The sequence below is a fragment of the Dendropsophus ebraccatus genome, chromosome 14 (genome assembly GCF_027789765.1).
Source record: "Dendropsophus ebraccatus isolate aDenEbr1 chromosome 14, aDenEbr1.pat, whole genome shotgun sequence".
In the NCBI taxonomy this organism is placed as follows: Eukaryota; Metazoa; Chordata; class Amphibia; order Anura; family Hylidae; genus Dendropsophus; species Dendropsophus ebraccatus.
Genome location: NC_091467.1, coordinates 65,298,252 through 65,325,937, shown reverse-complemented (window position 1 = coordinate 65,325,937; position 27,686 = coordinate 65,298,252). Strand labels below are relative to the sequence as shown.

The window sequence follows — 27,686 nt, the reverse complement described above, 5'->3', positions numbered from 1 at the left end:
TGTTCTAGGACTATTATTCTACTATTCTAGTGTTCTATGACTACTCTCCTTTTATTCTAGTGTTCTATGACTACTATACTACTATTCTAGTGTTCTAGGACTATTATTCTACTATTCTAGTGTTCTAGGACTATTATTCTACTATTCTAGTGTTCTATGACTACTATCCTACTATTCTAGTGTTCTAGGACTATTATTCTACTATTCTAGTATTATATGACTACTCTCCTACTATTCTAGTGTTCTATGACTACTATCCTACTATTCTAGTGTTCTATGACTACTCTCCTACTATTCTAGTGTTCTAGGCCTATTATTCTACTATTCTAGCAGTCTATGATTATTAATATATAGAGCGAACCTCGAGCATGCTCGAGTCCATCGAACCCGAACGTTCGGCATTTGATTAGCGGTGGCTGCTAAAGTTGGATAAAGCCCTAAGGCTATGTGGAAAACATGGATATAGTCATTGGCTATATCCATGTTTTGCAGACAACCTTAGAGCTTTATCCAAGTTCAGCAGCCCCAGCTAATCAAATGCCGAACGTTCGGGTTCGGATGGACTCGAACCCGGTTTGCTCATCTCTATTAATATACTATTCTAGTAATCTATGGCTATTATTTTACTATTCTATGACTATTATTATATTCCTCTAGTGGTTATCACTTTCACAAACTGTTAGGCAGGACAGGAGACAAATACAGGTGGGCCCTAAGCTGGCACCCGCCCCGCTGTCCCTGTCTACTTGCCTCAAAGCTCTAACAGCTAGGGACAACTGGATTTCAATCCCTATGCTGGGTAGAGTGGTACAGAGAACAAAGGCAGACAAACACAACACAATAAAGAATGGTCAGATAGCCGAGTCAAAACCAGACTGATGGTAAGCAAAGTCGGATCTGAGGGGCGGTCAAAGGGTCAGTAACCAAAGTCAGAAAACCAGAAAACAATGCAAGACAATGCCAGGTCAAGTAACTAGAAACCAGAGACTATCACTGGCTCTGAATCTGGACAGAATGGAACTACTTATAGGACCTGGAGTCCTGGCCCAGCACAGATATCGACAACTAATGGCCCTTTTACACAGAAAGATTATCTGACAGATTATCTGCCAAAGTTTTGAAGCCAAAGCCAGGAATGGATTTGAAAAGAGGAGAAATCTCAGGCTTTCATGTATGACCTGATCTCTGTTTATAGTCTGTTCCTGGTTTTGGCTTCAAATCTTTGGCAGATAATCTGTCAGATAATCTTTCTGCGTAAAAGGGCCCTAAGTATAGCAAAAACATGAAAAGTGTTCAAGTTGCTATGGATGCCAAACCGAACACACTGCCTGACTGTCCTAACACGGACACAATCAATCACGGCTATTATACTGCTGGCTAATTTCTCATTGTCTTCAACAATGAGAAATTACAAATACAGCCAAATTTTTCTATAAAAATTACGGCCTTATTTTACCTTGTTTACTGTTTGTAAATATAGCACTATTGTACTGCTCTAGTGTTCTATGAATATTATATAATGGTTATACTATTAATTTCAAAATAATTTTTTACCTTACTCCCAAGATATGTTTTGCCACCATCATTCAGAGCTCTGCCTAAACTGGTCTGATGAAAACGCTATTTATACCCCGAAGACTTTCATTTTTGTTTTTTTTGCATATATCCTCATTCCATGAACCCCCCCCCCCCACCAGACATAATAACATTTACAACAACAATGTAACCGGTTAGAACTGGACAAATATCACTCTGCACCACTATTCCAATAAATTCCAATATTCAGAACCACTTTGCGTACAGACTCCCTTCAAACTGTCTTTCGAAGCCCTCGGTGTATTTTTGGATTCGACTGGAATTTTCTGTTTGAGAAATTTACATTTAAAGACCAATTTCATGACATAAATGAACGACAGAATGTTCAGAAATTCAAATATCACACAGCACAGTCCTAACCAGCCAATCACAGCACACATGCAAATAGCTGAAATGTTGCAGCTAATAGAAAGTCGCAGGTCCTTCACTCAATGGCTGACATCCACGCAGTCACATGTCCCCTATTGGCCAATAGAAGCTCCTTACGATTTCACCTCACTGACATAAATACAGATTTCCACAATATTTTCATGGTAACCAAGCATGACGCTGTGAATGTCACTGTCACTGTTAAAGTCGTTTTAAAAGGGCTGCTACCCCTTAGTGATTGCCATGTCAGCTTTTTACAGTGGTCACCACTGGGCCTTCTTCTGATACCATCAGCTTTTTACAGCAATTGCTCAGAATGCAATAAACAGAACACAGTTACGTGACAGGTTCCATCCTAGGCCCAGCCGTATAGACCACAGTAGCACAGTAATCAGCACTACACACCCAAATAATATTAATAACCTACAAAAAAACAAGCAGTACTAAAATGAATGAATAGAAAATACCTTATAATAAAAACATCCGATGAATCAGCACTGATAATGCCCCCCACCCCAGCCCAGCACTGCAACAGAAGGGAGATGGTGGTGCACTGACTGTACTACTACTGTACTGTATATGTACTCCAGCAATCAGGGGCGGACACAGACTGCATAGGGCCCCTGTGTGAAAAATTTGCCTGGGCCCCCTCCCCCCTTTGTTTCCCTACAACCTTTTCCACTTCGGGCACCCCTACCAAATGTTCTACAAAATACAAAAAAACGGCAATTAGTGACTCACAGGTGACGTCTTCTTTGATCTGAGGCGTCACTTTCCTTTTCCTCCCCATCTGGCCCGGACCACCATGTCGATTTCTTCCAGCGACAATTCATCTCTTCAGAACCTGCCAGACAGACATCTTAGGCTCCGCATTTACCCTTCAACTTCCTTCCCTTTCTCCTACCTATAGGATCCCATACAGTAGTAATTCCACTTATTGGTGTCATGTGCAGTAAAGTGAGTAGGTGGGATCCCCCATATAGTCATAACACTATCTTCTATGACCTCCCATACAGTAATAACATCCCCTTCTATGCCTCCCCCTATATAGTAATAATGCCCCCTGCTGTGCCCTTCATATTGTAAAAATGCCCTCTGCTGTGCACTCCATATAGTAATAGTGCCCCTAGCTATGCCCTATGTAGTAGTAATGACCCTGTTGTGACCCCCTATAGTAACAATGCCCCCTGCTATATACAGCCCCCATGGTGAGAGGATAGGGGTGAATGACTATACAAACGGCGGATAGGGGTGTACGACAATACGGGGGGGGGGGGGGAGTGGACAGGGGTGTATGACTATACGGGGGGGTGGATAGGGGTGTATGACTGTACAGGGGGGCCACATAAGGGGGACAGCAGATAGGTATGTATGACTATACGGGGGGCACAGAGGGGTGTATGACTATACGGAGGGCACATAGGGGTGTATGACTATACAGGGGGTGGATAGGGTTGTATGACTATACGGGGGGGCGGATAGGGGTATATGACTATATGGGGGGGGCACATAGGGGTGTATGACTATACAGGGGGGCGGATAGGGTTGTATGACTATACGGGGGGACGGATAGGGGTGTATGACTATATGGGGGGGCGGATAGGGGTTTATGACTATACAGGGGGCGAATAGGGGTGTATGACTGTACGGGGGGATAGGGGTGTATGACTATACGGAAGGGCGGATAGGGGTGTATGACTATACGGGGGTATATAGGGGTTATGACTATACAGGGGGCGGAAAGGGGGTATGACTATACGGGGGGCGTCTCGGGGTCTATGAGTATACGGGGGGGGGGGGGGATAGGGGTGTATGACTATACAGGGGGTGGATAGGGGTGTATTACTATACGGGGCGGATAGGGGTGTATGACTATACAGGGGGGTGGATAGGGGTGTATTACTATACGGGGGGCGGATAGCGATGGGGGCAGATAAGGGTGTATTACTATACAGGAGGCACATAGGGATGTATTACTATATGGGCACAGCACACTGTATATGGGCAGACACCAGGGGCAGACAGAGGGCACTGTGTGGGCTGGGCCGTATTAACAACTGCTTCACGCACCGATTGGCCATACCAGACCTGACCAATACCACCATATCCCCCTTGGAAAAGACAACAGATTTACTGGCAAGTCGGAACAGGAAGTGGGAGACTAAAAATATAAAAACAAAAAAAAAAATTTTTCCTTCCCCTGCTCCCTGGTGCTGCCCCCTGCAAGGTGCTGCTCTAGGCACCAGACCACGGGTGCCTAGTGGTAAATACGGCCCTGGGTGCTCGGACCGGACTGGGTGAGGGCGCTCTGAGGGGACGGGACCGGGTGTGGTCGCTGTGAGGGGACAGGACCGGGTGCGGGCGATGTGAGGGGGACGGGATCGGGTGAGGGCGGAAGCAAGTGACATGGACTCAGATGGCTTGCAGTTCTTCAGCCAATCGGAGCTGAGCAAGCTGAGTCACCTGACAAGGCAGGGGAGGGGGAGGGTGGTGTAACAGGAGCTAGAGCAGCCCTCCTGCTGATGACTCATGGTCACAAGAAGATGCTGAGAGAAGAGCTTGGTGATGACAGTAATTAGGTCTGTGTGAGTTTCTTACACTTCCTGGTGGGGGGTTGAGGGGGGTAAAAAGACGGATAAGGGAGGCAGATAGGTGATTGAAGCATATTACACAGTTATATAACTTTGTAATGTGCTTCTATTACTGAGAAAAAGTTTTTCATGGCACTTGTCCTTTAAGGTAGCGTCTGGCCTTTCTTACGTCAGCACCCTTCTCTCCCATGTCTACCCCCCTTCTTTCCTCTTCCCTCTTTCTTATATTTGGATATCAGACTTCTACGATTACAATTAATTGACGATATATAAAATTCTATACACCAATGAATTGTTATAGAGGTTGGATCCTGGCATCTCTATGCAGACCAATATGGACTGAATGTCATTACTATGGATCTCTATGCATCAACAAATACCAGATCTCTAATTGGTCATCATTATTTGCACTTGGGCTCTGTGTAACCATGCTTATGTGTATCTGTTTTTGGATTCTTCTTTTAACTAAAAAGAAAAAAACAACATTAAGATGTACTGTCACTTTAAGAACTGTTCCAGTAAAGCATTTAAGTGGACTCTGTGGTTCATTTGCACTGCATCATACACCCAGCCCGGTGACAAGTGCTGCAGCGGTACCACCTGCCCTAGATACCACCTAGCTGCCCTGTGTTACTGCACAAGACATGTTACCTTATAATAGATTTTTACATACCTCCCATGGGGACATGTGCGCCGCGGTCCCCATAGCCACACCCCCATAACGACCCTCCATAGCCACGCCCCCATAGCAACCCTCCATAGCCACTCCCCTACAGTCACCACATGCTGCTGACTGAATAGTGCCCTATACAGTATCCAATCCCCCCCAAAAATGCCCTATATAGTATCCAATCCCCCATTATAGTGCCCCACATAGTATCCAATCCCCCCAATAGTGCCCCACATAGTATCCAATGCCCCCATATAGTGCCCCACATAGTATCCAATGCCCCATATAGTGCCCCACATAGTAGCCAATGCCCCATATAGTGCCCACATAGTAGCCAATGCCCCCATATATGCCCCACATAGTAGCCAATGCCCCCATATAGTGCCCCACATAGTAGCCAATCCCCATATAGTGCCCCACATAGTAGCCAATGCCCCCTATAGTGCCCACATAGTAGCCAATGCCCCCATATATGCCCCACATAGTAGCCAATCCCCATATAGTGCCCCACATAGTAGCCAATCCCCCCATATAGTGCCCACATAGTAGCCAATGCCCCCATATATGCCCCACATAGTAGCCAATCCCCATATAGTGTCCCACATAGTAGCCAATCCCCCATATAGTGCCCCACATAGTAGCCAATCCTCCATATAGTGCCCCACATAGTAGCCAATCCCTCATAGTGTGCCCCACATAGTAGCCAATGCCCCATATAGTGCCCACATAGTAGCCAATGCCCCCATATATGCCCCACATAGTAGCCAATGCCCCATATAGTGCCCCACATAGTAGCCAATGCCCCCTATAGTGCCCACATAGTAGCCAATGCCCCCATATATGCCCCACATAGTAGCCAATCCCCATATAGTGCCCCACATAGTAGCCAATCCCCCCATATAGTGCCCCACATAGTAGCCAATGCCCCCAATATAGTGCCCCACATATTATCCAATCCCTCATATAGTGCCCACATAGTAGCCAATCCCCCATATAGTAGCCAATCCCCCATATAGTGCCCCACATAGTAGCCAATCCCCCCATTTGTGTGGCCCCACCGAAAAAAAAAACAATAAACCAGTAACTTACCTGTCCGCCGGTCCCAGCCTCATCCTCCGGGGCGGGCAGCGGGGTACAGAGTCACTGACTGTACCGGAAGTGATTCATGACAGAGGCTGCAGGTCACTTCCGGCACAGTCAGTGTCTGTATACCCCGCTGCCCGCCCCGGAGGATAACGGGAGTGCGCTCTCTGCCGGGAGAGGAGCTGCTGGGATCGGCAGACAGGTGAGTTACTGGTTTATTGTTTTTTTCTGTGGGGCCACATATAATGCGGGACACTGGGTGCCGTTCCGGGACCGCGGGACAGCACCCCGAAAACGGGACTGTCCCGCGGAATTCGGGACAGTTGGGAGGTAAGGTTTTTAGGTTCCTCTTTTGCTGGAACATTACCCAGCTATGTACCCACTCCTTGGGGAGATATGCTCCCACGTATCCTGCGAACTGATGCATGAAGATAAAGAGGTTTCTGCATTTTTCACATTTACAATGTCCTCTTGTCTACGGTAAATGCTTTTCAGGTGTGTGAACAGGTTTAGCCACATTATTTTCCTGACAACCCACATTTCTCAACTTGTTTTTCAGCAATGTCACAAGTGTTCACCATCAGGACAGGCCTTAAAAGGGGAACTCCAGTGAAAATCTTGTTCTTTCAAATCAACTGGTTTTAGAAAGTTATATAGATTTCTAATTTACTTATAGTTACAAATCTCAAGTCTTCCAGTACATATCAGCTGCTGTATGTCCTGCAGGAAGTGGTGTATTCTGTCCAGTCTGACACAGTGCTCTCTGCTACCACCTCTGTCCATGAGCGGAAAAAAAATTCACTGGATCCAGCAGGTCGAAGTCTGTTTTAGGGTACAAACCCACTTGACGTATTTGCTGCGTGAATCAGTCTTAAAAATAAGCAGGCAAAACGCAGGTTGGCTTTATACAATTGTTCTGCGTTAAAATACGCAATTGCGTATTTTTGAAGCGTGAAGCTTGTTGTTAGCAAAGCATCAGTTGTTAACAACCTGTGCGAAAAACGCATGTAGCTTCACGCTTCAAAAATACGCAATTGCGTATTTTAACGCAGAACAATTGTATAAAGTCAACCTGCGTTTTGCCTGCTTATTTTTAAGACTGATTCACACAGCAAATACGTCAAGTGGGTTTGTACCCTTAGGCTATGTTCACACTACGTAAAACTACGTCCGTAGTTCTCGACGCAGAACTACGCCCGTAGTTTTGCAGTGTGGAACATAGCCTATCTTCAATAGGATCCCAGCCGGAGTGTACACACATCGTATACGCTCCGGCCGGGATCTGTGCGGCGCCGGAAAAAACTGACAGATCAATTTTCTGCGTCCGGAATTCAGTGAATTCCGGCCGCAGAAGGACCTGTCAGTTCACACAATGAAGCGAACGGCTCCGGCCGCTTGCTTCACTGTGTGCTATGGGAAGCTCTGATGCGGGCGCACGCTGATGGGCCCGCATCAGAGCTCCGCGGCCGGAAAGATCACCTGGCCGGTACTTAAGTACCGGCCGGGATGATCCGGGCTAAGACCGGTCGTTCCGTAACCTGGCCGGGGTCACAGAACGGCCGGATGTTCACGTAATGTGAACATAGCCTTATTCTGTCAGGAACTGTCCAGAGCAGGAGAGGTTTTCTATGAGAATTTGCTACTGCTCTGGACAGTTCCTGACATGGACAGAGGTGGCAGCAGAGAGCACTGTGTCAGACTGGAAAGAATACACCACTTCCTGCAGGACATACAGTAGCTAATAAGTACTGGAAGACTGGAGATTTTTAAATTGAAGTAAATAACAAATCTATATAAATTTCTGAAACCAGATGATTTGAAAGAAAAAGATTTTCGCTGGACAACCCCTTTAAGATTGCACACTGTCCTGTGCAGCCCCCACTCCATTTTTCTTAGAAAGTTATACCTCTGACAGGAGGTTGAGATGCGCTGTATAGCTAGAAAGGCCTGGAACTAGGGATTTACAGTACTAGCGAAGCGATTCGCTTGACTTGGCTGTCAGCTTGTCAGTCGGCTGCCTTTCTGTGCCGCTCTGCTCCAGGTGCCTGGAAAAGCTGGATTTGGTCCTAGGAAACTTCTCCCAGTTTCCCAGGACTAGATCCAGCTTTACCAGGAACCAAGAGAGGAGAGGCGCGGAGTTCAATGTTTAACGTTTGGGAGGTTCCTGTGTCTACCTAATGCATTTAATGGTAAAACCCACATGAACCCTTTTTTTGCGCCACTCATTGTCATTTTTGCATAAAATATGCTGCCAAACCAGAAAAAGTTAAATGTGCTGTGAAATGGTAAATAAAACGCAATTTTTTTTACTTGGGGGGGGTTGTGTTCACGCCATTCACCCTATGGTAAAACTGACATGTTCGCTATGTTCCTCAAGTCATTCTGCTGCAAGTATGTCAAAGTCAGAAAGTCAGTGCCCTTAACCCCCCGCTGCCGGGTACATACTCTAACCGGGTCCCTGCTCGGGCTTGCTTTCGGGGCTCCCAGCGTCTCAGCTAATCAGTGAGGTAAATGGCTGAGCGCAGGGTGCCCCCAAAGCAAGCCAAAGCAGGGACCCAGTCAAGTATGTGTGTATGTACCCGGGCCCCGGGGGGTTAAGGGCGCTGACTTTGACATACTCGCAGCGGGTTGACAATCCTGCAGAAAGTATGTCATCACATTGAAGTGAACGGGAAGGTATCTGCAACGGATTTCGCTGCAAACTCGCTGTGTGAAATCCGCTGCGTGTGAACCCGGCTTAAAATTGCTTTCTGACCAACGCTTGGTGTCATTTTTTGCGCCATTATCTGTACTTTCCATTGGTACCTTACTTGCGTATATGCGATTTTTTTGACCTCTTTTTATTACACTTTTTCTAGATTTGATGCGACCAAAAATGCACAATTTTGCGTTTTGGAAATTTTTTGCGTTTATGTCATTTCTTTTTATTTATGAAATGAATAAAAGGCGGTGATTCAGACTTTTATTAGAGGGGGGATTTTTTTGTTTTTATAAATAAAAACACTTTCTTTTAAAAAAAAATGTTAACATACATGTGATCTACTGACTTCTAACCTCCACTTGACTTATCACATGACTCTGACATCATCACAGGTCCTGTAACCACGGAGAAGCCACACAGCAACTCTAGGTAAACCTGATCATGTGATCCGCTCATGTGACTGATCACATGACTGTGACATCATTACAGGTCCTGTTACCAGTACAGCTCTGCCGGTGGGTTATCTGTTTTTTGCTAGTTTTTTTGTACTTTTGCAGACTGTTACCTCATTTCATGTTGTCAAATTCATAGAGCCATCATTTTATTGTTCTATCCATGTAGCAGTATGAGGGCTTAAAGGGGTTGGCCACTTTATAGTAAAATTGCTCAGTCTACAGTATTAGTAAGTATAGTCACAGCACTTACTGACAGCAGCTCCCTGTGTACTTTATAGAGCTTACATCACACTCCCCTCCTCCAGGCTGTCCTGTCCTGCTCTGTGGTGAGTCTGTCCATAAGATGGCTGATATGGAGGAGCATGTGACGATGCCCCTCCCCCAGTAACCACCATGGGCATATACAGGCTTAGTGTTGGACACTGGGGGCGTGGCATAGTCACATGCTCCTCCTTGTCACTCATTTTATGGACAGACTCACCACAGAGCAGGGCAGCACAGCCTGGAGAAGGGCAGTCTGAGTTTAGCTCTATGAGGTACACAGTGAGTACACCTACTAATACTGTACACTGAACATATTTACTATAAAGTGCCCCACCCGTTTAAGAATGCAATAGAAAAGTCAGTGTATAGTATATAGAACTGAAAGTAAACTAGAAAACAGCACCACTCTTGTTCCCAGTTTGTGTGTAGTATTACAGCTGTAAATAGAGGAGAGTTGTAATACCACACTCTGCATGCCCAAAATGCAGCATGCAGAGGGTGTGGCGTTTTTTTCTACCATAGACCTCAATGGGATTGTTCTGGTTGTCTTTAAGTCGTTATTGCTGTGCATGTGGGGTTTATTTTCTGGTGTTTTTGTCACCTTTTGTGGTCCAGCAGCTAGGTCATGTGATGGCAGAGGGAAAAAAGTTCAACACACAAAAAACTCCTAAACCATAAAAAAGATCATTCATACATAAAGTTAAAAACACCAGAGAAAAATGCATTGGCAGTTTTTCTGGTGTTTTTTTTTTTGGAGGCCTGAAAAACAAAAAGAATGTGTGAGGGCACCCTTAACCCCTTCGAGGGAACCTGTCACCCCCCGTGCTGGGGTGACAGGCTTCCGACCCCCCGTTAGAGCCCCCTATACTCACCTAATCCCGCTGGGTCCCGCTTCTGGATCCGGTCGGGTGACGGAGATCCCAGCTGCTGCAGCCCGGCGCGCGCGCTGAGAGATGAGTCTAATGCTCATAGAGAATGACGGAGCGTCGGACTCTCCTGTCATTCTCTATGGGTGTTGGACTCATCTCTCAGCGCGCGCGCGCCGGGCTGCAGCGGCTGGGATCTCCGTCACCCGACCGGATCCAAAAGCGGGACCCGGCGGGATTGGGTGAGTATAGGTGGCTCTAACAGGGGGTCGGGAGCCTGTCACCCCAGCACGAGGGGTGACAGGTCCTCTTTAAGGACCGGGCTAATTTTCGTTTTTGTTTTTTCCTCCTTGTGCTTAAATGGCCATAGCACTTGCATTTTTCCACCTAGAGACCCACATGAACCCTTATTTTTTGAGTCACTAATTGTACTTTGCAATGACAGGCTGAATTTTTCCTTAAAATATGCTGGGAAACCAGAAAAAAAATTATATGCGAGGTGAAATTGAAAAAAAAAACCTGACATGTATAACTTATATTGTATCTGATGGCCTGTAAAAAATTCAAACCATTGTAAACAAATATACGTTCCTTAAAATCGCTCCATTCCCAGGCTTATAGCGCTTTTATCCTTTGGTCTATGGGGCTGTTTGAGGTGTCATTTTTTGCGCCATGATGTGTTATTTCTATCGTTACCATGATTGCGCATATGCAACTTTTTGATCGCTTTTTATTACAATTTTTCTGGATTTGATGCGCAATTTTGCTCTTTGGGATTTTTTGGCGCTTTCGCCATTTATCGTACAAGATCAGAAATGGAACAAATTAATAGATCGGGCGATTATGCACACGGCAATACCAAACATGTTTGTTTATTTATTTATTTATTTTTATTTATTTACAAAATGGGAAAAGGGGGATGATTCAAACTTTTATTAGGGGAGGGGGCTTTTTATTAATAAAAACACTTTATTTTATTTTTACTAACAGTAATTAGAAGGCCTCTGGGGGACTTCTATATACACAGCACTGATCTCCCATTGAGATCAATGCTGTGTATATAATAGAGCAATGATCCATCAGATCATTGCTCTATTATAATTGGTCTGCAGCAGACCATCTAAATAGATTGCCGATCCGGGATCAGCGTCATTCCGACGCTGGCTCATTACAAGGGATCTCCTCTCCGCGATCGCATCGTGGGGGGGAGATCCCCCACTAGACACCAGGGACAGGGGCCACATATACTCTTCAAATGCAGCTGTCAGCTTTGACAGCTGCATTTGATTGGTTAATTAGCCGGCCGCGGCGATCGGCCACGGTGGCTAATACCCACGGTCCCTGGCTGCACATAGCAACCGGGGACCTCAGGCTGCAGAGAGGGCTCACGCCGGGAGCCCTCTCTGTTTACCCTTAACTGCCGCATGACGGGTTTACCCGTCCTGAAGTGGATCTGCTATGATTTGGAAGGTGAGGGAGACTTCCTGAGTCAGAGTACAGGGCTGTAGAACCCGCTATGCAGACCATGCCCCTCCCCCACTCAGTACAGGGAGCTCTTACACCAAAGCAATGCTCTAAATCCCAATGCAATGCTCTAAGTCACAATTTTGAAAAACTGTGAGCTCTTAAACCAAAACGCTCTTAAACCAAGTTACTCTTAACCTCTTAAGGACATAGGACGTACCGGTACGTCCTATGTCCTCACTTGCACTTCAAAGCGGGGCCGCGCGGCGGCCCCGCTTTGAAGTGCCGCGATCCCGGGTGCCGCGTGTAGCCCGGGACCGCCGCTATTAGCGGGCACGGTCTGATCGCCGTGCCCGCTAATTAGCTAATCGGAGGCAGCTGTCAAAGTTGACAGCTGCCTCCGATTACCGGAGGCAACGTTTCCCTGGTGTCTAGTGGGGGAGATCGCTCCTCCGGGACCTTGTCCCGGAGGAGTGATCTCCGTTACTGATGCCGGCCGGGGACGCGTCCAAGATGGCGCCGTCCTCGGCTCGGCACTCGTTTACTTCCGGCTGCAGCAGCCGAAAGCAAACGAGTGCCGATCTCATGGATCTCTGCAGCATATCTATGCTGCAGAGATCTCAATGAGAGATCCAAGTGTATATACTAGAAGTCCCCCGGGGGGCTTCTAGTATATGTGTAAAAAAAAAAAAAAAAAAGTGTTGTTAATAGTAAAAAGCCCCCTCCCCTAATAAAAGTCTGAATCACCCCCCTTTTCCCAGGTTTTAAATAAAAGTAAACAAATAAATAAATAAATAAACATGTTTGCTATCGCCGCGTGCGTAATCGCCCGAACTATTAATTAATCACATTCCTGATCTCGTACGGTAAACGGCGTCAGCGCAAAAAAATCCCAAAGTGCAAAATTGCGCATTTTTGGTCGCATCAAATCCAGAAAAAATGTAATAAAAAGCGATCAAAAAGACGTATATGGGCAATCAAGGTACCGATAGAAAGATCACATCATGGCGCAAAAAATGACACCTCGCACAGCCCCATAGACCAAAGGATAAAAGCGCTATAAGCCTGGGAATGGAGCGATTTTAAGGAACGTATATTGGTTAACAACGGTTTGAATTTTTTACAGGCCATCATATACAATATAAGTTATACATGTTATATATCGTTTTAATCGTAACGACTTGAGGAACATGCATAACAAGTCAGTTTTACCCCAGGGTGAATGGCGTAAAAACACATTTCCCCCAAATAAAAGAAATGCGTTTTTTTTTTTTCAATTTCACCACACTTCGAATTTTTTTCTGGTTTCGCAGTGTACTTTATGCAAAAATTCAGCCTGTAATTGCAAAGTACAATTAGTGACGCAAAAAATAAGGGGTCATGGGGGTTTCTAGGTGGAAAAATGCAAGTGCTATGACCTTTTAAACACAAGGAGGAAAAACCGAAAACGTAAAAACGAAAATGGGCCATGTCCTTAAAGGGTTAAACCAAGGTATTTGATTCTACTAATGCCAAAGATAATATGATCCATTCAGCCTTTCATGAGGTTCGGCGTTATAGATGGGGTTACAGGTTATTAGTTTTTACAGTGTGACAATATCCCCTGCCCTCTGTGACGTGGCTCCATTGATCCTAATGGAGCTGTGTCACAGAGGGGAGGCGTCTTTTCTGAATACACCGACATGGGGAGTGAGTTGACTACATAGTAAAGTAGCTTTAAAGGGGTTATCCAGTGCTACAAAACCATGGCCACTTTTGCACCACTCTTTTCTCCAGTTAGGGTGGTGTTTGAAACTCAGTTCTATTGAAGTAAATGGAGCTTAATTGTAAACCAGACCTGAACTGGAGACAAGAGCGGGGCAAAAGTGGCCATGGGTTTGTAGCGCTGGATAACCCCTTTCACCTCTTAAGGACATATGCCGTACCTGTACGGCATATGTCCGCAAGAGGAGTTCAGAGGAGGGCCACGTCGCGACCCCGCTTTGAACTGCAGCGTTCCCGACTGCTATCTGCAGCACGGGACAGCGGCTATTAGCGGGAGCGGGCCGATCGTCGCTCCCACTAATTAACACCGTTAGATGCAGCTGTCAAACATGACAGCTGCATCTAACTCTAACTGTGTTATTTGCAGCCCATCCCTGGTGTCTAGTGGCGGGATCTCTATGAGAGATCAGTGTAGTTGTATTAGAAGTCCCCCAGGGGGAATAACCCTAACTCCAGGGGGACTTCTAATTACTGTAAAAGTAAAAATTAAAAAAAAACCCTTTTTAAAAATCACCCCCTTTTCCCATGTTATAAATAAAAATAAATAAATAAACGCTTGGTATTGCCGCGTGCGTAATCACGCACACTATTAATTAGGGCTCATGTGGGTTTCTAGGTGAAAAAATGCAAGTGCTATGGCCATTTAAACACAAGGAGGAAAAAACGAGAAAAAAAAATTGGCTTCGTCCTTGTATTGTATTGCCCCTCAAAAGTTATACAAATCACCAATATACACTTATTATGGGAAATGCACATAAAGTGCTTTTTTCCCTGCACTTACTACTGCATCAAGGCTTCACTTCCTGGATAACATGGTGATGTCACTTCCTGGATAACATGGTAATGTCACCTCCTGGATAACATGGTGATGTCACTTCCTGGATAACATGGTGATGTCACGACCCGACTCCCAGAGCTGTGCGGGTTGTGGCTGCTGGAGAGGATGATGGCAGGGGGATGCCCAGTGTCCCTCCAGTGCCCTGTGTCCCTCAGTGTCCCCCTGCCATCATCCTTTCCAGCAGCCACAGCCCGCACAGCTCTGGAAGTTGGTTGGTGACATCACCATGTTATCCAGGAAGTGACATCACCATGTTATCCAGGAAGTGACATCACCATGTTATCCAGGAAGTGACATCACCATTTTTATCCAGGAAGTGACATCACCATGTTATCCAGGAAGTGACATCACCATTTTATCCAGGAAGTGAAGCCCTGATGCAGTAGTAAGTGTATACGCATTTCCCGTAATAAGTGTATATTGGTAATTTGGATAACTTTTGGGGGGAAATACAATACTTTAATGAAAATTTTCACCAGACCTCTCCTTTAAGTCAATCTGTGATGACAGGTTACAAGACACAGGACGTCTCTGAGCTCTAGATCTTTAAAATGATAAAGTTACAGCCTGACAGAAGCATGACCACTGTGACGGAGGACTGTGTGAAGCTGTCATGTGAAGATGGAACGCGATTTGACACTGATTCAACCTAAAAAGTGGAGGAACAACCTTGACAAACTATTCCAATTGGCTCATCGTCTTTTTTGTTTACTCAGTCTTAGGAGGGATCATTTTCAAACTGCCCTGCCAAGGTTGGATCGGGACAGGGACAAGATGGCGGAGAGGATAATAAATCTCACCCTAGAGATACTATTCCAGCTTACTGGAGAGGTGAGGGGGATTCTGGGAGTGATGTCACATGACACCATTCTTCTCTATGTAATAACAGATGGATATGACTGGAGAGGTGAGGGGGATTCTGGGAGTGATGTCACATGACACCATTCTTCTCTATGTAATAACAGATGGATATGACTGGAGAGGTGAGGGGGATTCTGGGAGTGATGTCACATGACACAATTCTTCTCTATGTAATAACAGATAGATATATCTGACTGGAGAGGTGAGGGGGATTCTGGGAGTGATGTCACATGACACCATTCTTCTCTATGTAATAACAGATGGATATGACTGGAGAGGTGAGTGGGATTCTGGGAGTGATGTCACATGACACCATTCTTCTCTATGTAATAACAGATGGATATGACTGGAGAGGTGAGGAGGATTCTGGGAATGTATGTAGTGAGATGTATTACTGTATCTCCATAACCAGGATTACACAGTGGTGAAGAAGACCTCTAGTGGGCGCTGTGGGGCCCCTGTGTGTGACGGATGGGGAAGAACCCTGAGCCCAATCCCGGGGCCCCCACCTCACCCCCTGATACATGAGGAAATCAATGAGCAGAAGATCCTAGAACTCACCTACAAGATGGTGGAGCTGCTGACTGGAGAGGTGAGGAGGCTGCTGGGAATGCTGGGACATTATACAGGAACGCTATGAAGGGATGGGGGGGATGACTGTGTGATCATTGTGTGTGTCAGGTTCCTATAAGGTGTCAGGACGTGGCGCTCTATTTCTCCATGGAGGAGTGGGAGTATGTAGAAGGACACAAGGATCAGTACAAGGAGGCCATGATGGAGGATCAGCTGCCCCTCCCATCACCAGGTAATAGACAGGACTACATACACCCCGCCGTTATTTCTCCCTATATACAGAATGGAGTCAGTCTCTCTATGTGTTCCCTACAGTCACATCCAGTAAGAGAACAACACCAGAGAGATGTCCCCGTCCTCTTCTTCCTCAGGATTGTCCAGAAGAGAATCACAATGTCCCCCAGGATGATCAGGTAGCTGGAGATGAGGCTCCATGATGTCTTCCCTATGATGTGTAGAGGGGCTGTGAGGGGCTTGTGCTGTAGTATTATATGATTATGTGACAAGGTAAAGGCCACACTGTGATGAGGGGGAGGAGTACAGGAGGTGTCTGGGATGAATATTATGTGACCTGTGTCCGGTATCAGGAGACTGATTCGGGTTATCTATCTTCTGCTGTCTGATTAGTAATCATGCTTTCTGCTCACAGCTCCGGCCCCATCTGATGACTTCCACAATATTACTGAGCAATATTAATGCTACAGACATAATAGTAAAAGAAGAGCCATATAGAAGTGATGAGGAGCCGTGTATAGAGGACGTTCCTACAGGTGACAGCCGCCCAGGTGAGTAGTGACCACTGACTACAGAGAAGAGTCAGAAATATGGCTAAAGATGTGATTACACCAGGCAAAGTTTGCATACACCCTTTTTCTTGTTTTATATCATTTTCTACATTGTAGATTCATACATGAAAACCATGAAGAAGACATGAAATTTAGTAGTAAACAGAAAGGTGTTCAAACCAGAATATGTTCTGTATTTTTCCGAGTCGCCCCTGTTTGTTTGGATGACGGGCGAGTCTTGGCCTTCCTTTCCTGGGTGGTTGTTATCATAGTGTAGATTAGAACAGTAGTTGTACAGGGGGAGGTTTGGTACAGTTTCATACAACACAATTAATGGTCTCAAAAACATTAGAAAGACAAGAACTTCCACAAAACAATAAACCATAAATATTAAAGGGATTATCCAGTGCTACAAAAATATGGCCACTTTCTTTCAGAGACAGCAATACTCTTGTCTCCAGTTTGGGCAGGGTTTTGCTGCTCAGTTCCATTAAAGTGAATGGAGTTTAAAGTGACTGTACCACCAGGCCCAGGCTGAAGCACTGGAGGCGGGCCAACCCACCCACCCTTAGTGGGAGGAAACCCCAGCCCCTCCATGATGTGACTCCATTAGAATCAATGGAACCCTATCATAGAGGGGCTAGTGTTTCCTCCCACTAAGGGTGGGTCGGCCGCCTCCAGTGCTTCAGCCTCAGCCTGGTGGTACAGTCACTTTAATTGTAAACCGCACCTGACCTGGAGACAAGAGTCGTGTTGTTTCAGAAAGTGGCCATGTTTTTGAAGCACTGGATAACCCTTTTAGCTAAAAACTATTCTAGGTGACTACCACATTGAGAGAATGGCAGAAGTGTGCAAGACACAAAAGGAAGGATCTATAATAGAAAACATAACCTGGTTGAACGCTTTTTAGTTTACTTTTTTTCTGTCATTTATGATTCTTTATTGTGTGATTCCAGTATTTCTATTTAGGAATTGGGGGGAAAATACACAAATATGCATCCAGACATGACGTTTTTCACATGACTCTCGGCTAACACTTGGCTGCAGTTTTTCGACCCCCCATGGGCCATATTTGGCATTTTTAGTGGTGTTTTTACTGAAAACTTTGTGTGATTCCCAGCACCTGATGAAGCAAAGGGGGGCACCAGCACCCGGATAACCGAATAAGTGCTGCGTTATGGTTAAATATTGACAGTTCGAGAAACCATTGGCTACTCGCGCTGTCAATCATTTTTGTGACCGCAAGCAGCGTTTTGCCTGCAGTCACAAGAGGCCGCACTGTACCGGAAGCTCTTTGAGAACTGTAGCTACAGACCGGAGCTCCAGGAGAAGAGAGAATCTGCTGGGGAGTGATGTGAAAGGTGAGTATGCATTTTTTTTTTCATATGGGGATGCTGTAAAGGGTGGAGGTGTTTACTAATGGTGATGCTGTACAGGGTGGGGCCTTTACTATATGGGGATGCTATACAGAGGGGTCAACTACTATATGGGGATGCTATACAGAAGGGTCAACTACTATACGGGGATGCTGTACAGAAGGAACAATTACTATATGGAGATGCTTTGCAGAGGGGGCAATTACTACATGGACTTTACTTTATGTTGATACTGTAGGGGGGGGGGCTTTACCATATGTGGATGCTGTACAGAGGGGCCTTTACTATATGGGGCTGCTGTATAGGGGGGACTTTACTATATGGGCATGCTGTAGGGGGGGGTTACTATATGGGGATGCTGTACAGGGGGGGCGCTATGCTATAGGGGAGGCAATTATTTTATGGGAATGTTGCATATGGGGGGCCTTTACTATATGGAGCTGCTGTATAGGGGGACTGTACTATATGGGTATGCTGTACAGGGGGGGTTACTATATGGGGATGCTGTACAGGGGGGGGGGGGGCGCTATGCTATAAAGGCATGCTGTATAGGGGGCCCTTACTATGCGTGGATACTGCAGAAGGGGGGGCTTTATTTTTGGGGAGGCTGCATAGGGGGGCCTTTCCTATAAGGGGATGCTGCATGTGTGAGGGCTGCTACATAGCTGGGGGTGGAAGTATACTATATGGGGGCTGCTACAAGGGGGGCTATATTATGTGTAAAGTGCACATAGGGACCTGACACTATATAGAGGCCTATACAACTACAGTGTATAACTACAGGGCACAGAGCATACTTATTGTGTGGGGGCACAGGGGGGCCGAACTACTATATGTGATGAAATCAAATTCTGCACAGGGTGTCCTCTTCCCTAAGGCCGGCCCTGCTGATTTCAGCCTTAAACTTGCTAAAAATGACTTCTTCATATTTGACCATACTTTCCTGTGTGCTAAAGTGAATGTGGCCGTCAGGGAGACAGGCGCCATAATAGCTTTGACTTATAGGTCCCTTTGTGATTTTCCACTGAGCACTTCACCAGATAGGGGGCAGGCACGCTGAAAGATTAACCTATAATAATTCAGATTTCAGTACAAAATTAGAAAGCAGCGTATGTGCATAGACCTGAGAGGCTGGATGAGAACGGCCTGGTAGCCTAACACCATTGTCAATCGATTCTTGCACTAAATAAATTTTATTAAAATTTGTCAGTGTAATTTTGTATGTATTATCTATGACGAATCAGATCTGTTTTATTCTCTGCAGATGATTGCACCAGGAGCTCAGGGGATCGGCTGATATCAGAAGATACAAAAGACCAGCATGCGATTATCCCAGATATATCCTCAGTCCTTGAAAGCAAAGATCTGTCATCCGATACTATTAAACAGGTTTTATATTCTGATTCATTACAGACTGTCAAACAAAATAAAAGTCAAACAGATGTTGAACAACGAAGAACTCACACAGGCGAGAAACCATATTCATGTTTTGAATGTGGGAAATCTTTTAAAAGGAAATTCAGTCTTGTTGTACATCAGAGAATTCACACAGAAACAAAGCCATATTCATGTCCAGAATGTGGGAAAGGCTTTACAGATAAATCGAACCTTACTAAGCACCAGAGAGTTCACACAGAAGAGAAACCATTTTCCTGTTCAGAATGTGGGAAATGTTTTAACCAGAAACCAGATCTAGTGAAACATCAAAGAATTCATACGGGGGCAAAGCCATTTTTATGTTCAGAATGTGGAAAATGTTTTAGCCAGAAATCCGGTCTTGTTGCACATCTGAAAATTCACACAGGAGCAAAGCCATATTCATGTTCAGAATGTGGCAAAAGCTTCACTAGTAAATCAAACCTTAATAAGCATGAGACAGTTCACACAGGAGAGCAATCATTTTCATGTTCAGAATGTGGGAAGTGTTTTAGCCAAAAATCAAATCTAGTGAAACATCAAAAACTTCACAAGGGGGCAAAGCCATTTTCATGTTCAGAATGTGGAAAAAGTTTTAACCAGAAAGGCAATCTTGTTGCACATAAGATAATTCACACAGGAGCAAAGCTATATTCATGTACAGAATGTGAGAAATGTTTTAAACAGAAACCATATCTTGTTAGACATCAGAGAAGGCACACAGAGGAGAAGCTATTTGCATAATGTGAGAAATGTTATAGAGGTAATTCAAGTCTTATGAGACAGCAGAGGACTCACATGAGAATGTTTTACTTGGACATCGTAGCTTGTGTACCATCAAAAGACTCACACAGGGGTGAGGCCATATACATGTTCTGAATTTTTTTTTCTATTAGATATTTTATTTTCTATTTTATTTTTCTATTACCCAAAAAGGAATCCAGAAAACATATTTATATATCATTGTTGTAGATAAAGGGGACTCCTCATCAGTTTCATCTGACCCCCCCCCTTACACACTGATCTCTATAGTATGACCTCTATGTCACTGTGACAAGCAGTGATTTCTTCTCCCACACCCATACCCATATCTTGGATGTTCCCCTCTTCTTCTATCTTGGTTTGACTTCCCTGTAGAAAACAGATACCCTTCTTTCCATCCTGATTTATATATATATATATATATATATATATATATATATATATAGATAGATATATATATATATATATATAGATAGATATATATATATATATATAGATAGATAGATATATATATATATATATATATATATATATATATATATATATATATAGATAGATAGATATATATCAAAATATATGTCAAATGTCAAGGCCATTGTGTAGTACTATGTGGATGGATCATAACATGAGTAAAATAGCAGTACTTTAAGCTTATTATATGAATTGTATATATTGTAAAGAATATATTGTATTGAGATGTATTGTAAATGAGATGTTTGAATAATTAGAGATACCTGCATGCTATTGGTGGAATTAGGCACCTGGTGGTAGTTTCCTTAATTGTCTGACAAACTCTATTTAACTATGCAAAAATACTGCAGAGACACCATCACATGTTTCTCAACATCAGTAAGCTAGCCAGACCTTCTACCGGGAAGGAACACCCAAGCCAAGGGGGGAGGGGGGGGGCGTCTCCAGTAAAGCAAACCACCGTCTAACAAACCACAGTCAAGAATGACATGACTTGGGAAATACTCAAGCCAGGTATCCATCCACAGACAGCTGTTTTGGGGTATTTGCCCCTCATCAGTGTGGAACAAGTTTCTGGCTAGTGGGAGCAAGGCCTAGTAAGTGCATTCAAAGGAAGGATGGTCGACTTTAGGGAGATGAACCAAAACACCGTAGAGACACCATCAGGTGTTCCTCAACATCCATGAATCGAGGAACATTGCCCCCTGGGAAGACAAATACCCCAAAACAGCTGTCTGTGGATGGATATCTCGCTTGAGTATTTCCCAAGTCATGTCATTCTTGACTGTGGTTTGTTAGACTGTGGTTTGCTTGACTGGAGACGGCCCCCCCCTCCCCCCCCCCGGCTTGGATGTGAAGCTCTGGCTAGCTTACTGAGAAATATGTGATGGTGTCTCCATAGTATTTTTGAATATTTTTCTTTCTAGGGAGCAATATTACTAGAATCACTGGCATTGAGAAACATGTGATGGTGTCTCTGCGGTCTTGGTTAGGGATGGTCCGAACCTGGTTTGGTTTCGTACGAACCCGAACTCTCGGAAATGATTCCTGCTGTCTGCCCGCTCCGTGGAGGTTGTCCAGCTTAAGGGTTGTCCAGCTTAAGGCCAAAGGGGTGGAACAACCAACTTCTCTTGGGTCTGATAAGAAAGATAATGTTTGTCGAAAAACCAAAAGTATGTAAAGAAGTCAGTGAAAGGTGGAGGAGGACGTGCCATGGTTTGGGGAATGTTTCCTGCAGCAGGTGTTGGACCTCTCATACAGCTACAGTACATGGCAGAGTGAGTAACATCTTCAACAACACATGGTTCCTTCCTTTCGTTCATCACTGAATCAGCAGCAATTGTCATGCAGGATGATGCCAACCATCACACAGCAAAACCAGGGAAAGTCGTTCCGTTAAACTGAAAGCTTTGAAACAATTAAATGGCCGCAGCTCAGAGTCCTGATCTAAACCCAATAGAAAATCCTCTGGACAATCCTTGATGACAAAGTTATGGCCATAAAAAAAACAGTCATAGAACCGTGGAAGAAAATCCCACCAGAGAAGTGTGAGAGACGAGTGATGTCCTGTGGCCGCAGTTGCTGTTACCTGCAGAACCCGGAGCTCTCGAATTATCATCATCACGTTTTATGTTGATATTCTTTGGTTATTTTGTAAAACACTGTTCTAATGGCAGGGTGCACCCCTCTGGTGGAATGGTGTCCCCCTTTAGCGGTATGGTGTGCCTCTCTGGTGGCATGGTGTACCCCTCTAGTGGCATGGAGTACCCCTCTAGTGGCAGGGTGTACCCCTCTAGTGGCATGGCGTACCCCTCTAGTGGCATGGTGTACCCCTCTAGTGGCAGAGCGTACCCCTCTAGTGGCATGGTGTACCCCTCTAGTGGCAGAGCATACCCTTCTAGTGACATGGCGTACCCCTCTACTGGCAGGGTGTACCCCTCTAGTGGCAGGGCATACCCCTTCAAATGTTCAAAAAATCCTTCAAATGTTGATCAATGTAGACTACATTATTTCTGAAAAAAAGTTCATATATTGTTATCTATTTTTTTTTCTGCCAGTATATAGCTGATGTCTTCCAGAAACAGCCCCCCCTCCCCTCCAACACCGAAGAGAAGAGAAGATGCCCACTCGGTGGGACTAAAGGGGCTACCCATCATGGTGGTGTGGTGATCTCCCCCTTTGTCAACAGGTTTCCTTCCCTGAAGGGATATCTGGCTTTTCTCGTGTTTTCAGACTCATGACTGAGGCTCCACGAACCCTTTTTTTGCATATTCAATTTTTATAGGAAGCAATGTATTAATGGAGTACTCCATTGAATTTTTTTTCTGCTGATATCCCTGAGCTCAGTGATTTCTGTGTTTTGTTCGTCTACTTTTCATTGCTCCTGTCAGCCAGAATCCTGCTCCACACTGACGAGGGGCAAATACCCCGAAACAGCTGTCTGTGAATTGATGCCTGGCTGTGGTAAGCCTGGTCATGTCGCAATACTCGCAATTAAGTTAGACACAAAGGGGCCACACTGGTATTTCAATATTTATGTTCCAATACTCACAACCAAGTGGGACTTAAGGGGCTACAGGGTGGTTTGGTGATTTCCCCCTGGCTATTCCTGTGTTTTGAGACTCACAACTGAGGTTTCAAGGACCCCTTTTTTATATTAAAGTTCTGCTATATACACATCACACAGAGACAGCTCTGCTATATACACATCACACAGAGACAGCTCTGCTATATACACATCACAGAGACAGCTCTGCTATATACACATCACACAGAGACAGCTCTGCTATATACACATCACACAGAGACAGCTCTGCTATATACACATCAGACAGAGACAGCTCTGCTATATACACATCAGACAGAGACAGCTCTGCTATACACACATCATACAGAGACAGCTCTGCTATATACACATCATACAGAGACAGCTCTGCTATATACACATCATACAGAGACAGCTCTGCTATATACACATCATACACAGACAGCTCTGCTATATACACATCATACACAGACAGCTCTGCTATACACACATCATACAGACAGCTCTGCTATACACACATCACACAGAGACAGCTCTGCTATATACACATCATACAGCTCTGCTATACACACATACAGAGACAGCTCTGCTATATACACATCATACAGAGACAGCTCTGCTATATACACACATCATACAGAGACAGCTTTGCTATATACACACATCATACACAGACAGCTCTGCTATATACACATCATACACAGACAGCTCTGCTATATACACATCATAAAGCTCTGCTATACACACATACAGAGACAGCTCTGCTATATACACATCATACAGAGACAGCTCTGCTATATACACATCATACAGAGACAGCTCTGCTATATACACACATCATACACAGACAGCTCTGCTATATACACATCATACACATCAAACAGAGACAGCTCTGCTATATACACATCATACAGAGACAGCTCTGCTATATACACATCATACAGAGACAGCTCTGCTATATACACATCATAGAGACAGCTCTGCTATATACACATCATACAGAGACAGCTCTGCTATATACACATCATACAGAGACAGCTCTGCTATATACACATCATACAGAGACAGCTCTGCTATATACACATCATACAGAGACAGCTCTGCTATATACACATCATACACAGACAGCTCTGCTATATACACATCATACACAGACAGCTCTGCTATATACACATCATACACAGACAGCTCTGCTATATACACATCATACAGAGACAGCTCTGCTATACACATCATACAGAGACAGCTCTGCTATATACACATCATACAGAGACAGCTCTGCTCCATACACATCATACAGAGACAGCTCTGCTATACACACATCATACAGAGACAGCTCTGCTATATACACATCATACAGCGACAGCTCTGCTATATACACATCATACACAGACAGCTCTGCTATACACACATCATACAGAGACAGCTCTGCTATATACACACATCATACAGAGACAGCTCTGCTATATACACACATCATACAGAGACAGCTCTGCTATATACACATCATACAGAGACAGCTCTGCTATACACACATCATACAGAGACAGCTCTGCTATACACACATCATACAGAGACAGCTCTGCTATACACACATCACACAGAGACAGCTCTGCTATACACACATCACACAGAGACAGCTCTGCTATACACACATCATACACAGACAGCTCTGCTATACACACATCATACACAGACAGCTCTGCTATATACACATCATACAGAGACAGCTCTGCTATATACACACATCATATAGAGACAGCTCTGCTATATACACACATCATACAGAGACAGCTCTGCTATATACACATCATACAGAGACAGCTCTGCTATATACACATCATACAGAGACAGCTCTGCTATATACACATCATACAGAGACAGCTCTGCTATATACACATCATACAGCTCTGCTATACACACATACAGAGACAGCTCTGCTATATACACATCATACAGAGACAGCTCTGCTATATACACATCATACAGAGACAGCTCTGCTATATACACATCATACAGAGACAGCTCTGCTATACACACATCATACAGAGACAGCTCTGCTATATACACATCATACAGAGACAGCTCTGCTATACACACATCATACAGAGACAGCTCTGCTATATACACATCATACAGAGACAGCTCTGCTATATACACATCATACACAGACAGCTCTGCTATATACACATCATACAGACAGCTCTGCTATATACACCATACAGAGACAGCTCTGCTATATACACATCATACACAGACAGCTCTGCTATATACACATCATAGAGACAGCTCTGCTATATACACATCATACAGAGACAGCTCTGCTATACACACATCATACAGAGACAGCTCTGCTATATACACATCATACAGAGACAGCTCTGCTATACACACATCATACACAGACAGCTCTGCTATACACACATCACACAGAGACAGCTCTGCTATATACACATCATAGAGACAGCTCTGCTATATACACATCATACAGAGACAGCTCTGCTATACACACATCATACAGAGACAGCTCTGCTATATACACATCATACAGAGACAGCTCTGCTATACACACATCACACAGAGACAGCTCTGCTATATACACATCATACAGAGACAGCTCTGCTATATACACATCATACAGAGACAGCTCTGCTATATACACATCATACACAGACAGCTCTGCTATATACACATCATACAGAGACAGCTCTGCTATATACACATCATACACAGACAGCTCTGCTATATACACATCATACAGAGACAGCTCTGCTATATACACATCAGAGACAGCTCTGCTATATACACATCATACAGAGACAGCTCTGCTATATACACATCATACACAGACAGCTCTGCTATATACACATCATACAGAGACAGCTCTGCTCTATACACATCATAGAGACAGCTCTGCTATATACACATCATACACAGACAGCTCTGCTATATACACATCATACAGAGACAGCTCTGCTATACACACATCATACAGAGACAGCTCTGCTATATACACATCATACAGAGACAGCTCTGCTATACACATCATACAGAGACAGCTCTGCTATATACACATCATACAGAGACAGCTCTGCTATATACACATCATACAGAGACAGCTCTGCTATATACACATCATACACAGACAGCTCTGCTATATACACATCATACAGACAGCTCTGCTATATACACATCATACAGAGACAGCTCTGCTATATACACATCATACAGAGACAGCTCTGCTATATACACATCATACACAGACAGCTCTGCTATACACATCACACAGAGACAGCTCTGCTATATACACATCATACAGAGACAGCTCTGCTATATACACATCATACAGAGACAGCTCTGCTATACACACATCATACAGAGACAGCTCTGCTATATACACATCATAGAGACAGCTCTGCTATATACACATCATACACAGACAGCTCTGCTATATACACATCATACAGAGACAGCTCTGCTATACACACATCATACAGAGACAGCTCTGCTATATACACATCATACAGAGACAGCTCTGCTATACACATCATACAGAGACAGCTCTGCTATATACACACATCATACACAGACAGCTCTGCTATATACACATCATACACATCAAACAGAGACAGCTCTGCTATATACACATCATACAGAGACAGCTCTGCTATATACACATCATACAGAGACAGCTCTGCTATATACACATCATAGAGACAGCTCTGCTATATACACATCATACAGAGACAGCTCTGCTATATACACATCATACACAGACAGCTCTGCTATATACACATCATACAGAGACAGCTCTGCTATATACACATCATACACAGACAGCTCTGCTATACACACATCATACAGAGACAGCTCTGCTCCGCTCACATCATACAGAGACAGCTCTGCTATATACACATCATACACAGACAGCTCTGCTATACACATCACACAGAGACAGCTCTGCTATATACACATCATACAGAGACAGCTCTGCTATATACACATCATACAGAGACAGCTCTGCTATATACACATCATACAGAGACAGCTCTGCTATATACACATCATACAGAGACAGCTCTGCTATATACACATCATACAGAGATAGCTCTGCTATATACACATCATACATAGACAGCTCTGCTATATACACATCATACACAGACAGCTCTGCTATATACACATCATACAGAGACAGCTCTGCTATACACACATCATACAGAGACAGCTCTGCTA

At 44.4% G+C, this 27,686-nt stretch overlaps 1 pseudogene; it reads left to right on the top strand.

Moving 5' to 3' along the window:
* Positions 1-27,686, top strand: part of LOC138772476 (zinc finger protein 585A-like) — a 140,066-nt pseudogene that overhangs the window by 33,874 nt on the left and 78,506 nt on the right.